At 33.8% G+C, this 12,612-nt stretch overlaps 1 long non-coding RNA gene across 1 annotated transcript; it reads right to left on the reverse strand.

Annotated features, from left to right (window-relative positions):
• Positions 1 to 6,110: 6,110 nt before the first annotated feature.
• Positions 6,111 to 9,283, reverse strand: LOC127706294 (uncharacterized). Its single transcript, XR_007984400.1, has 4 exons — positions 9,102 to 9,283; positions 8,175 to 8,279; positions 7,566 to 7,683; positions 6,111 to 6,193 (listed from the first exon to the last, which is right to left on the reverse strand). It is a non-coding gene; the product is annotated as an uncharacterized LOC127706294 (long non-coding RNA).
• Positions 9,284 to 12,612: the final 3,329 nt, after the last annotated feature.

The following is a 12,612-nucleotide window of genomic DNA, read 5'->3' on the forward strand; positions in this document are numbered from 1 at the left end:
GAAAGATGTGGTATGAGTGCCAATGAGACAACTCTCCATGCAAGTCACAATTTATAAAAGTAAACCATTATAGGTTAAGGTACGGTCTTCAACACAGAGCCTTGGCTCACACCGAACAACATATATATCGGTAACAGGTTAATAGAAACAGTTATGAACTTCTGTTTTTTGTGAATATAAAGCTCATTTAGAAGACTAACAATCAAGTATGCAAAAAGTTTACTCGAAATCAAAATTAAAGGGATAAAAAAAAACACAGGACAAAATACAAAACAGCTGCACTGACAAATCATGGATTAGGAAAAAGATATGTGAACACTTCACACTAGAAAATTAAGGAAAATAACACTTTTTAAATCTGATGCTTCCGAAGCACTTTTCTGGAATTATCTTCATGAGGAACGCTGAATCTTAACATTTAAAGGCCACGGAAGTATATAAACATCAAAATCATTAGGGACTGTGTGAACAAAAAATTACGAAATTGGTCATAGGTCCTTTAATGATTTAATCATTAACAAAATCAAAGTATTAGTACTATTAAAGCGAATTCCTTCAGCAGGAAGGATATGGGGTATCCATCCATGATATAAAATCAGTGCATGCACAGAACAAAAAGCACAAAAAGTAAAGAAATAGCAATTTATATTGCTGTTCTTCATCTCAAAAAGTCACAATAAGTTTAAGGCATTCAAAACTGAGCAAAACATTTTCACCTCACTACAACATGTGCAAGGTAAAGACGGATCCTAGCACCGGTTTGAGCGAAATTATGCTCAACCTGACAATCACGGCACAACTGTGAATTTAAGAACAAAGCCATAGAGTAATATCAATGAACATGATGAAATAAGTCTGGCAAAGAAACCACAATCTGAAGTGTACAAAAACAATACATACATCTGATAGACTACAAATACCATTCCATACCTATTATGGAACAATTAACCAAAGTGTCATAAATGCATGACCTCTCAGTAAATAGTGGATGTCTAACAACTTCACAGATTCCACTAGAATTGTTGAAAGATAAATTGATATCATAATATCAGAATTAATAGGCAACTTTCATTTGAATTAAAAAAGAGTCATTAAGTCCAAAACTTCTGACATACATACTCAAGGAAATTTCATATCATAACCTCAACAAGATATGAAAGTGTTATCTCTTGCTGCGCACGCAGCCTGACTAGCCAATCCCTATGATAATGCATGTTCCACGTGCATTTCCTCAATCTCTTACTGGCTAGCGTCGAGTGAAGAGCTCCAAGAAATTCCCTGCTTATTAACAAACTGTTTTTGTTGTTTTACTTTAGTGGATTTTGGGATTTATTTGATTTTTTCGCCGGGATTTTATATTGAAATGTCGTCATGAGTGATTTAAAAGATGACGAGGTTTCATTAGAAGACAATAGTGCTTCTGGTGATTTACCCGACGAACTCCATGTTGACCACACGGTCGACATTGAAGAAGCACGTCTTTCGCAGTCATATGTCCAAAGTGACAATAGTTTGACTGAAAGACACAAGAAGAAAAGGAAACGGCCAAAGTATGCCAAGCGTGATTTTCCTTCTGATTCTTCGGAGTCGGAGAGCGATGATTATTCCCACAGAAGGAAAAAATCTAAAACCACAAAGTATGGCAGAAAAAGCAAAAAATCCTCAAAGAAGGATGACTTTTCTTCCGATTCTGAGTCGGACAAAGAAGTAAGGTCCGTTATAAGTGAAACTGTATCTAATTTAACATACAGTGAAAAGAACGGCAACAAAAGTTATCATCGTTTTAATCCTCACAAGAAGGAAAAAACAGGACTCCAGTTTTCCAAAGATATGGAATTATTTCTTGATGACAATTTCAATAGATTTATTCCTTCACATAAAGTTCAGGAATTAATTTTGAACTCGATGCCCGTCCCATCATACGAGGGCTTTACTATCAGATCTAATGATCCATTGATTTACTCTATTATGGAAGAACAAAGTCGTAGTACAAATACGCAGTTGGATAAAGCTTTCGTCAGTATTCAGACAAAGCTTATAGACACCATGGGGCCTCATGGTAACTTATGGATGTTATTTGAAGATATTCGATCAAAAATCGATAAGGGGTGTGACGATCCTAGTGCGCAGGCGCATGTTGAAAATGTTGACTTCCGTCAAATTCTTGATCTGTTAGAGAAAACAATTTGTTTGGTAGGACAATCTAATGTTGCAATAAATTATCAGCGACGTTTGTCAATCCTTCAAAGAATAAACAATCAAGATTCAAAGAAGGCTAGATCACTTCTTAGAGAAAAACAGGAATGTTTAGCGAAAAACGACAAACATCTGTTTGGAAGTGAATTCAAGGAAGAGCTGAAGGAATGGAGCAAAACAAAAAAAGAAGCTTCCGAAATGGCATTAACTCTCGGAGGAAAGAAAAAGAGTCACAAGAAGAAGGTGATCAACTATGACACACCTCGTCAGGTGCAACAAATTCAACGATGGGAACCAAAGGAATCTCATCAAGACAAACCGCCCTTTCAGTCAAGGCCTCCGAGTCATTCACAGGGAGCAAGAAACTCAGGAGGCAGAGGCAACTCCCGTGGAAATGGTTTTCACAGAGGAAATAAAAGAGGTGGAATCAGGTATGTTAAATTTTGTTTCAAATCTTTGTCACACAAAAAATATAGACAAAACAAACAATATTTTAATCTCATTGGAGAATCTAAACCTAGTGACACTATCAAAACACATTCCTATAGCAGGAAGGTTAAAACATTTTGTAAAGAACTGGGAAATAATCACCTCAGACAAAAAGATACTAAAAGATATCCAAAATGAAGAGGTAAATTTTCAGTCACGTCCAATACAACTGAAAGATCCAAGAATGACTGTACTCACTCAAAAAGAAAAACACCTGATGTCAACAGAGGTCAGAGAAATGTTGACAAAAGAAGTCATTGTACCAGTAAAACCATGCAGGGATCAATTCCTAAGCAATTGGTTCTTATTACCCAAAAAAGATGGGGGTCAAAGGCCAGTGTTAAACTTAAAACAATTAAACCAACATGTAATGTACCAACATTTCAAAATGGAGGGCTTGTTCATGATCAAAGACCTGCTAAAAGTGGGCGATTTCATGCTAAAAATAGATCTAAAGGAAGCATATTCAATTTTGTCCATCAGTCAAAACCACAGAAAATTTCTGAGGTTCAAATGGGAAGGAACCTTGTTCGATTACACAGCCCTACCCTTCGGGTTAGCAGTGGGGCCAAGGTTGTTCACCAAACTAATGAAACCAGTAATAGGTATATTACGAAGGATGGGTGTTCGTATGATCATATATCTAGACGACATACTCCTCATGGCAGAAAACTCCTAAAAACTGGAAACTCACAGAAATTCAACATTATTTCTTCTTCAAAAATTAGGATTTCTGATAAATTGGAAAAAATCAAGCTTAAATCCAACTCAAAAGATAGAGTTTCTGGGTTTTCAGATAAATTCAGAAGCAATGATGTTCTATCTACCAACAGAAAAGGTATCTCAGATAAAAACAAAATGCAGAGAAATGTTAAGTGCTGACATTGTGACAGTAAGGCAATTAGCACAGTTGACAGGAAAGCTGTCATCCTCTATGCAAGCAATATTTCCAGCAAATTTGCAAAGTCGTTTCCTTCAAATGGATCAAATAAAGGGTCTGTTGAAGGGAAAGTCCTACGAACAAAAAATAATTCTCTCACAAACAGCAAGAGACGAATTAATTTGGTGGGTAACAAAAATAGAAGAGTTCAATGGAAAGGCAATAATAACGCCTTGTCCAGATATTGTGATCACATCAGACGCCTCAAATTTAAGCTGGGGGCTTCTTTTCAAGACGAAATTACAGGTGGCATATGGGGAAAGCAAGAATCAAATTTCCATATCAATGCAAAAGAACTATTGGCAGCTTTTCTTGCAGTGCAAACATTCGCAAAAGAAAGGCTTCATTTGGCCATTCATTTAAGAATAGACAATACTTCAGCAATATCATACATAAACAGAATGGGGGGCACAAAATCAAAAGATTTAAATCAAATAATGAAAAACATGTGGAACTGGTGTCAAGCAAGGAAGATAAGTCTCACTGCAGAGCACCTCCCAGGGAAAGAAAATCTTATAGCAGACTGGCACTCGAGAAATATAAACGACTCCAGCGATTGGAGTCTAGATCAAAATATTTTTCAACAAGTTCAAAAACAAACAGGTCCCCTAGAGATAGATCTGTTTGCTTCACGACTAAATTTCAAATGAAAAAATTTGTGAGTTGGAAACCAGATCCAATCAGTCATGCGATAGACGCATTTCTGATGCCATGGACAACAATAAAGGGCTATGCCTTCCCCCTTTTTCAATGATAGGTCGCTGTCTTTCCAAAGCCAGGAAGGACAAGGCAACGTTATTAGTAATAGCCCCTGCATGGCAAGCACAACCATGGTATCCAATGTTATTGTAAGATCCAATAAAAATACCAATATTTCCAAATCTTTTGATGTCACCCCAAGGGGAACCACACCCACTGATTCAAACAGGGTCTCTCAATCTTGTGGCATTGAAAATTTCAGGGGACGAAGTACTACAGAGGGACTATCAAAAGCAGCTGCAGAGTTGCATGAAAAAGCATGGAGACCAGGAACCCAACTTTCTTACAAGAGCTCCTGGGGAAAATGGGTCAACTGGTGTAGTGAACAATCAGTTTATCCTTTGCAGGCCCTTCTGGCCACTGTAATTGAATTTCTTACAAAATTGTTCAAAGATGGTTTACAATATAGAACAATAAATACTTATAGGTCTGCAATTTCAAAGAATCATCCATTTATTGATAGTTTACAAGTAGGAAAACATCCTCTTATTATTCGACATATGAGAGCCATTTTCAATGAAAGGACACCAACGTCAAAATATGAGTTTTCTTGGGATGTTGATAATGTCTTGAATGAAATTTTATCATGGGGTACAAATCAAGCTTTAGACATTAAACACCTTTCATGGAAGTTAGTGATGTTGTTGGTTCTATCTTCAGCTGGTAGAGCATCTGAAATAGGCATGTTAAATTGTAAATATATGAAACAACAAGGTTCACAAATATTGTTTGAGTTACCAAAACTAACCAAAACTTGTCGTCCTGGTTCTAAAACTAAATCAATAGCTTTCAACTCTTTCCCTAATGAAAAGAGTTTATGTGTTGTTACTTGCATTAATGACTATATGTCTCGCACACAATCATGGAGAGAACAAAGAGATAATATTGATAGATCGTGGCTCCTTTTGAGTGTTGTTAAACCTCATCATCATATAGTTCCTTCATCAGTTGCAAGATGGTTAAAAGAGACAATTAAAAAATCTGGTTTCTCATCCCTTTTTACTGGTCATTCGACACGTTCAGCCTCTTCTTCTTCAAAGGCAAAACGCATTGGATTATCTATCCAAGATGTAATAGATCAGGCAAAATGGACAAATGAGTCTACTTTTATGAGATTTTACTGTAAACCTATAATTTCCAATAATTTTACAAACACAAATGTTAACAGGTTTATACAATCAACAAGAAGTACATAATTGAGAAATGTGGTATAATATAAATGAGACAATTATCCACTGAAAGACATGTTTTCTTTAATGGGGTTTATTGTCAGTCGTTTCCTGAAGTTTATTTTTGATTGGTTTCGTTGAGCCTATGTTTAGATTTTGCAGTCAAATTCTTTTTTCTCTTCACTGGACGCTCTTCAGTAAGAGAATGAGGAAATGCACGTGGAACATGCATTATCTTAGGGATTGGCTAGTCAGGCTGCGTGCGCAGCAAGAGATAACATTTTCATATCTTGTTTCGGTTATTCATAAAATTAGAATTCCATTTCGCACACTTCGTGTGCTTATGAAATTCCAAATTGTAAGATCACAAATTCAAACTGTCTACGATGAGTTATATGCAACAGTCTATCTGTGCAAATTCCAAGAAAAAAATGAGATGAGGAAGTAGATGCTACTAATATCATATAAGGGATTTTTTTTTTTCAATTGTTTTATTTCAATTGTTTAGCATTTATGTAAAATACTACATGGACTAAAAGTGTTTAATTTTTAGTTATTTCGTTTGTGTAGATTGTCTTTCTCTATCTTTTAATACTTTCGTTTTGGACGAAATGAGCACTCCGTGTTGTACCAGGTTCTCCTGAAATATATATATTTCATACATCATATACATTAATAAAATAGCTCTTTTTTAAAAAAAGACACTGTGCTTAAAAAAGTATTAACTTAAGTTCTAAACTCATGCAAAATTCAAAAATATGGATATTCACAAAACCAGACAAAATCAAAATATAGACTTTAAACCACAATTAGAATTAAAATTACAAATTTTCAGAAATACTTTTTTGTGCTAGGATTTCAACAAAATGGATATGCCATTGTTAGTAGATATGAGGAATTTGTTCAGAATGTTATCGTACAAATGTAGGTATCTACATTTTTTTTAACTGGGTTATGTTTAATATTTGAAAGACTCTCGGACAAGCTCTTAATAAGACAACAACATCCGACAGAATGACATATGGATGTCAAACTACGGTCCTCTACTATCGTTAAGAGTCCATAAATATATATTAAGTGTCCACAATCCTATCCTTTTGACCACTGTTTAAACATTACTTAATGCGACTTATCGTCTGGTTTTATATGAGCAACAATTCGGGTGCCACATGTGGGACATGAACCACTTACCTAACTGAGCATCTTATTGTATCCCAAGTTTATTGGGAATCAAGGTACTATATATTTTGCGTTATATGTTATACTTTGTTATCATGGTAATTGTTCGTCTTTTTGTTTTGTTTTGTTTTGTATGAAATGATTATTATTTACTTTATGATTTTCAACTTTCCTTTGTATTGTCTCTCTTACCTTTTTAGTAAGCTAAGCTTGTCTACAAAAATATTTGTCAGTGTAAAATAACGATTGCTTGATTGGTGTTTAATGCCACTTTCAGCACTATTGCGTTATTTCGTGGCGGTCAGTTTTTATTGGTGGAGGAAGCTACACTACACTGAGAGAAACACCGACCTTTTGTTAGAAAACTGACAAACTGAAAACATACGACTAGCAAATGTATATTCAAGGTTTTATGTAAATGTTGTACTTTCGATTCATATAAATTTGTTCGTGCATGTGTTGTGTTTCACTTTTATATCTGTTACTTTCCATACAGATGAACAAACATATAATGTAATCTTCTATCTTATTCAAAAAAGTAAAAACATGACTCTCTTTCATCATATCAATCCGATGATGCCTTTTATATCCCAGTCACTGATGAAGTTCGTGCATCCTCTAGCATGTGTATATTGCATCTTTGTCATACCTCTATTTTCAAACATGTTAATTATCAAATGATAACATTCAAATCCGATAAATGTACGATACCCCTTATATAAAACAATATCATGCATTTTGACACTCTTATTTAGCTCAGATAAAAACAAATTCATCGTCATTATCAACTTGTCTAATCGAAAACTTAAAAAAAGGAATCAAATTATACACACCCGCCGTCTAAGGTTTTCGAACCAACCATAACTTTCCCTTTAGATATTCTGTATGATCGCCCATTTATCAAATCATTGTTAAGTTGTACTGTACAGTCTTCCTTAGAGTATGTGATATCTGCAATAATTTTAGTTATTTAAATCAAATTGACTGTAATAAATTATGAAAACATCCTACAAATAGTTATGGAATTGTTTGAGATTACCACAGTTATTAAAATATTATCTTGAATTGTTATACGTGCATTAAAGTGTGTTTTGTGTAAAGTGGATTTACAATCCACATTGCGTAATGTTTAGTTTTCAGTGTTGTGTTTTGCTTCTACTGGAAATATGGCCCTTGTTCTACAAAACATGATTTTAATTTCAATATTTTACATTCGGCTACGTTTTAGAGATTTAACATAGTTTAACATATTGTTTAAGAATTTGGTGATGTTACTTGTACTCGGTCAACAATAATTACATGTATAGCTCGAATATCATATTCACTTTTGACAACGACCCATTTACGACCAATGTATTCATTTTGAGCCGCTTAAAGACGCACTAAATTGTTTAAGGGTTATTTTCATATTAGACACTGGATATAACTGTTTATTTATCTACCTCGGTCCTGACAGCACCGAACGTTCTCACCATATCCCATAGTATACTCAAAGCCACTCATATAGCCTTTTCCTGGACATTCAAAATATCCTTTCAAATTATAAACTACAACAATAAGTAAAAAGAAATAATGTAATTAAAAATGGGATAAAATAGAAACAATTGTTAATTCAAATTTCGAAAGCGTTTTATTGTTTTCCTTCGAACAAGACAAAAGTTTTTAGATGAAATCTGATTTTTTTGTGTCTGTAGAGTTTTATCTGTATGGAATATATCTCATTTTAAAACTCGTTGTTCTTCCAAAAAGTATTGGTTCTGTTATTAGGCTTTTCAATGTTTTATACACATTTACATAACAAACATTGTTTAATCAATTTTGTTCTCACTGATAAAACTTTAATCATGATTTTGTTTTCTGTTCTTTTTAAATTAAATTTTGAAACACTCGGACTGTAGTGTATTTTTTGTCTAGATTGTATGATTTCATGTATTCTTCTAATTCATTTTTGAAAAGAATGAATACATTAGTAGATTTATCTCTTTGGTTTGAAACATTATACAGTTTGTAGATCATGTAGATTGCAAATCCTATTATTGTTTCCTTTTTTATAGTTTTGAGTCAATAACTCTGTAAGTGGACTGCCAGTCCATGGGGGTTTTATAAGTACTGTGGGTTTTTTTTTTCGATAGTATCATTTTCGTGGACAATTGTATATCCGTGGATATTTGATTTCGTTGTTTGAATACAGGACTATCGAAAAGTTTAACTTTGTGAAATATACAAACCCTTACCCACGAAATACACGAAAGTTGGTATTCATGAATAACAATGAATCCTCAATAGGTATTTTCTTCTTTGATTTTGTTATAGTGTATCCAGTTCGTAGCTTTTTTTTTCTATTGTAACTTATTTTTATCAATACTTACATAAAGTTTGACATTTTACGTTTCTTCCTGGTCCTGGTTTACATGTGTATCTGATTGGATTAGATATTAACTTATCATGAACTTCTCCGTCCGGACAGAACATCACATATTTAAATGGACTTTTTGAATACCGTCCACCTTCTGTGACGCAGAGTAGGAGCAGCATTAACAATGCTGCTATTAACCCTACAAGTAGGAACAAAATACTTGAGTATTTTGAAATGAAATAGAAGAACTGCCAAGATCTATATTGAAACCTAATAATATTTTACCTTGTTTTATGCGATGTTTCAACAGGCTAATTCATTGTGTTGAGAGTTCAGTTTACTTGCATTACTTCGTTCCTGATAACAACATGTTTGAGAACAAAATAGTGGGCCACGCTCGTGAAATTCTTTTAGAGAAACTATATACGTTGCATAGCTATGGTTGGCAATGTATCTTATTTTCAGATCAAATATCTAACTTTGATGTATCAATGTGGAATTTCCCAATCGACAAACATACATCATATGTAAATGAAGGGAAAAATATTCTCAATTCCAAGAAGTAAAACCACAAAAATACTGAACTCCGAGGAAAATTCAAAAAGGATATCCGGAAAGTCCTAATCATATGGCAAAATCAAAGCTCAAACACATCAAACGAATGGACTACAACTGTCATATTCCTGACTTGGTACAGGCATTTTCTTATGTAGTAATGTCAGAGAGTGTCAGGTGTCAGGTTTCCCGCCAAGGTTTACAACTGGTTATGGATGTAGATTATTCAATGGCAGACATTTCCTTGAAATCAAAAGCTTTTAATATGTCGAAAATCGTCCTAGATTTATTAGGCGACTATCAATCCGCAAGAAAAGCATTCTTACAATTTTTTTTAATTCAGCCCGAACAATACTGCCGTAAAAGGGCTCTTGTTAAATAAATATGGTAAATTTGACAAATCCGCATTCTGTCGAACTGCCGATGTAAGTGCACTTGTTTGGTGTACGTCTGAAGAGATTCAGTTTAATTTCATGAAAATGAGTCCAGATATACCTGCTACTAGTATTGAGGTACATATATATATATATATATTTTTAAAACAAGTCAGAAGAGACTTATTTATTTTATCAAAGAATTAACACATTTTTTGCTTTCGATTTCTAATTTCCAGGACAACGTATCATTCTCTTTTTGATTGTATTATGTTTATCCAATATAAAATACAGTGTTACAATTATTTCGATGGACTGAGTATACTTTTAGTTGTGCCTCACTAGTTCTAGTTTCAAAACGTAACAATGTTCCCTCTTTATATCGAGAAAATGTATGAGCATAAAGTAAATGTATCTTGGAATGTAAGCATTCGCTTAATTTTGGCGATAGCATTTTACCCTGAATTGTATCCGTATCTTGCATTCAAGATGTAAATATAAAGGTATATAGATAACTGTGCCTTTCAAAGATACAAATTAAGCGTTATGATCAAAATAGAAAGACGTTTTTCTCTCTAACTAAATAATCGGTCAAGTTATTGACTTTAATAGTTCAATGATTAGATTTACCTCGGGATACAATAAAAGTGAAATAGACTTACCTTTGTTGTTATGGTAATTACCAGACATTATAAATAAAGTAAGAAAAGAGAACAGCTTCTTTAACTCGTTTTTCAAGAAGTAAGTGAATAGCCAGTACGATCAAAATAAATAATGTAGTTTTTAAATCTCAGCTATTAATTTGATGAATTAGTTATGTGATGACTTTAGAAATTAATCATGCAGCGGCTTGACTTTTATGTTATAATTAACATTGTAAGACTAGAATATCAAATTTTGAAAGATTAAAGATAAAATAAATGTAAATTAACTATCTAACATGAATATAAATGCAAGTTCAAACGTTAATCACAAACTGCATACTATGCAAGTTTTTAATCATATATAATTCTAACTGCAAAATGACTGACCAAAACTATGGTGGCCGGTTAAGGCCATTTCGCGTTTTCGCGTTTTCGCCCTTCATATTCAAAAACGCGAAATCGCAAAGTCGTAAACGCAAAAACGCGAAGTCGAAAACACGAAAACGCGAAATCGCGAAATCACGAAAAGTCGAAAACGCGAAATCGGAAAGAAAACATATTTCGCGTTTTCGGGTTTTCGACTTCGCGTTTTCGCGTTTTGGACTTCGCGATTTCGCGTTTTCGCCCTATAGAATATGAAGAGCGAAAACGCGAAATGGCCTTATCCGGTCACCATACAAAACCGTTCTCGACATAGCGAAAATATTATGACACTTGCGAACACCATTTATACATTCAGTATTAGGTTGTATTGTCGGTGTCAGTAAACATTACCCTTTAATGTTCTTTTTGAACTAAATAATAACCGTACCTGAGTTAAAATGATTCTATTATGTGGTATTGAATGTGTTTTATTGTCACATTATAATGACTAGTACTCTGATCTATGAATATACCTATAATTCCAGATTGAAAAAAAGTTTGAGTGATCTAAAATTAGACTTGAGGTACTCCCTGCAGACGTTGTCTTTGATATTTTATAATGAATTTGTTTTTAATGCTAGTTGTTGTTGATGACCAATGTGTGAAAGCCTCTGATAAATTATCTTTATACTAGCGTCAATGAGGGCTTAACAGTTATTATTATTATTTTTATTATTAGTATTACAGATCTTCAAATATAAAAGAAATCGATTAAAAAGACAAATCAATGTAAAAAAAAACAATAATTGAGGAAAAACCCAAAGAAGTCAAGTAATGGTGAAACCGGATGCGTCGACAGGCTTAGAGTTTCCTACTGTAATCCAATTACCCGTCATTCCACAGAGCGAATTTAAGCGACCATAGGTCACCGTAACAATGATCAATACACATACCAAACCGAACCGTCAGTTATAAAAGACGTAGACATTACAAAATGTAAAACAATTCAAAAGAAAAAAAACAACGGCTTGATTTATGAAAAAAAGCAATAAACAAAAATCAAATGTTACAGACAGCAACCAGAGACATGAAATAAAGGCTCTTGACTTTGAACAGGCACTTATAGAATGTGGTGAGGTTAAGTGTGTTCGCTTAACCCTCTCCTAACCTGGGATAGTGATTTAACAACACAACATGAGAACAAACAATAAAAACCATTTGTACCTCATCAAATTGACACGAAGCACAAACAACATCTAACATAAAGACAAAGAACATGTTTGTCTAAAAACAATACAGACTCCCAAAGCATTGTGAAAGACCTTATTTTGACTTTGAAATGTAGAATATATAGCAGAGTAATACTATAATTGTGTCCCTTTGATGCTTTTGTTTTGTAAATTGCGTAAGGGATAATGTGGCATGACGTCATACACAGTATGCTTTTATATATTACATTTGCCTGTACCAAGTCAGGAATATTACAGTTGTTTTCCATTCGTTTGACGTGTTCGAGCTTTTGATTTTGCCAATTGTAAAGGGACTTTTCGTTTTTAATTTTCCTTGGAGTTCAGTATTTTTGTTGGTT

Source organism: Mytilus californianus, unplaced genomic scaffold, assembly GCF_021869535.1.
Source record: "Mytilus californianus isolate M0D057914Y unplaced genomic scaffold, xbMytCali1.0.p SCAF_6, whole genome shotgun sequence".
Lineage (NCBI taxonomy): Eukaryota > Metazoa > Mollusca > Bivalvia > Mytilida > Mytilidae > Mytilus > Mytilus californianus.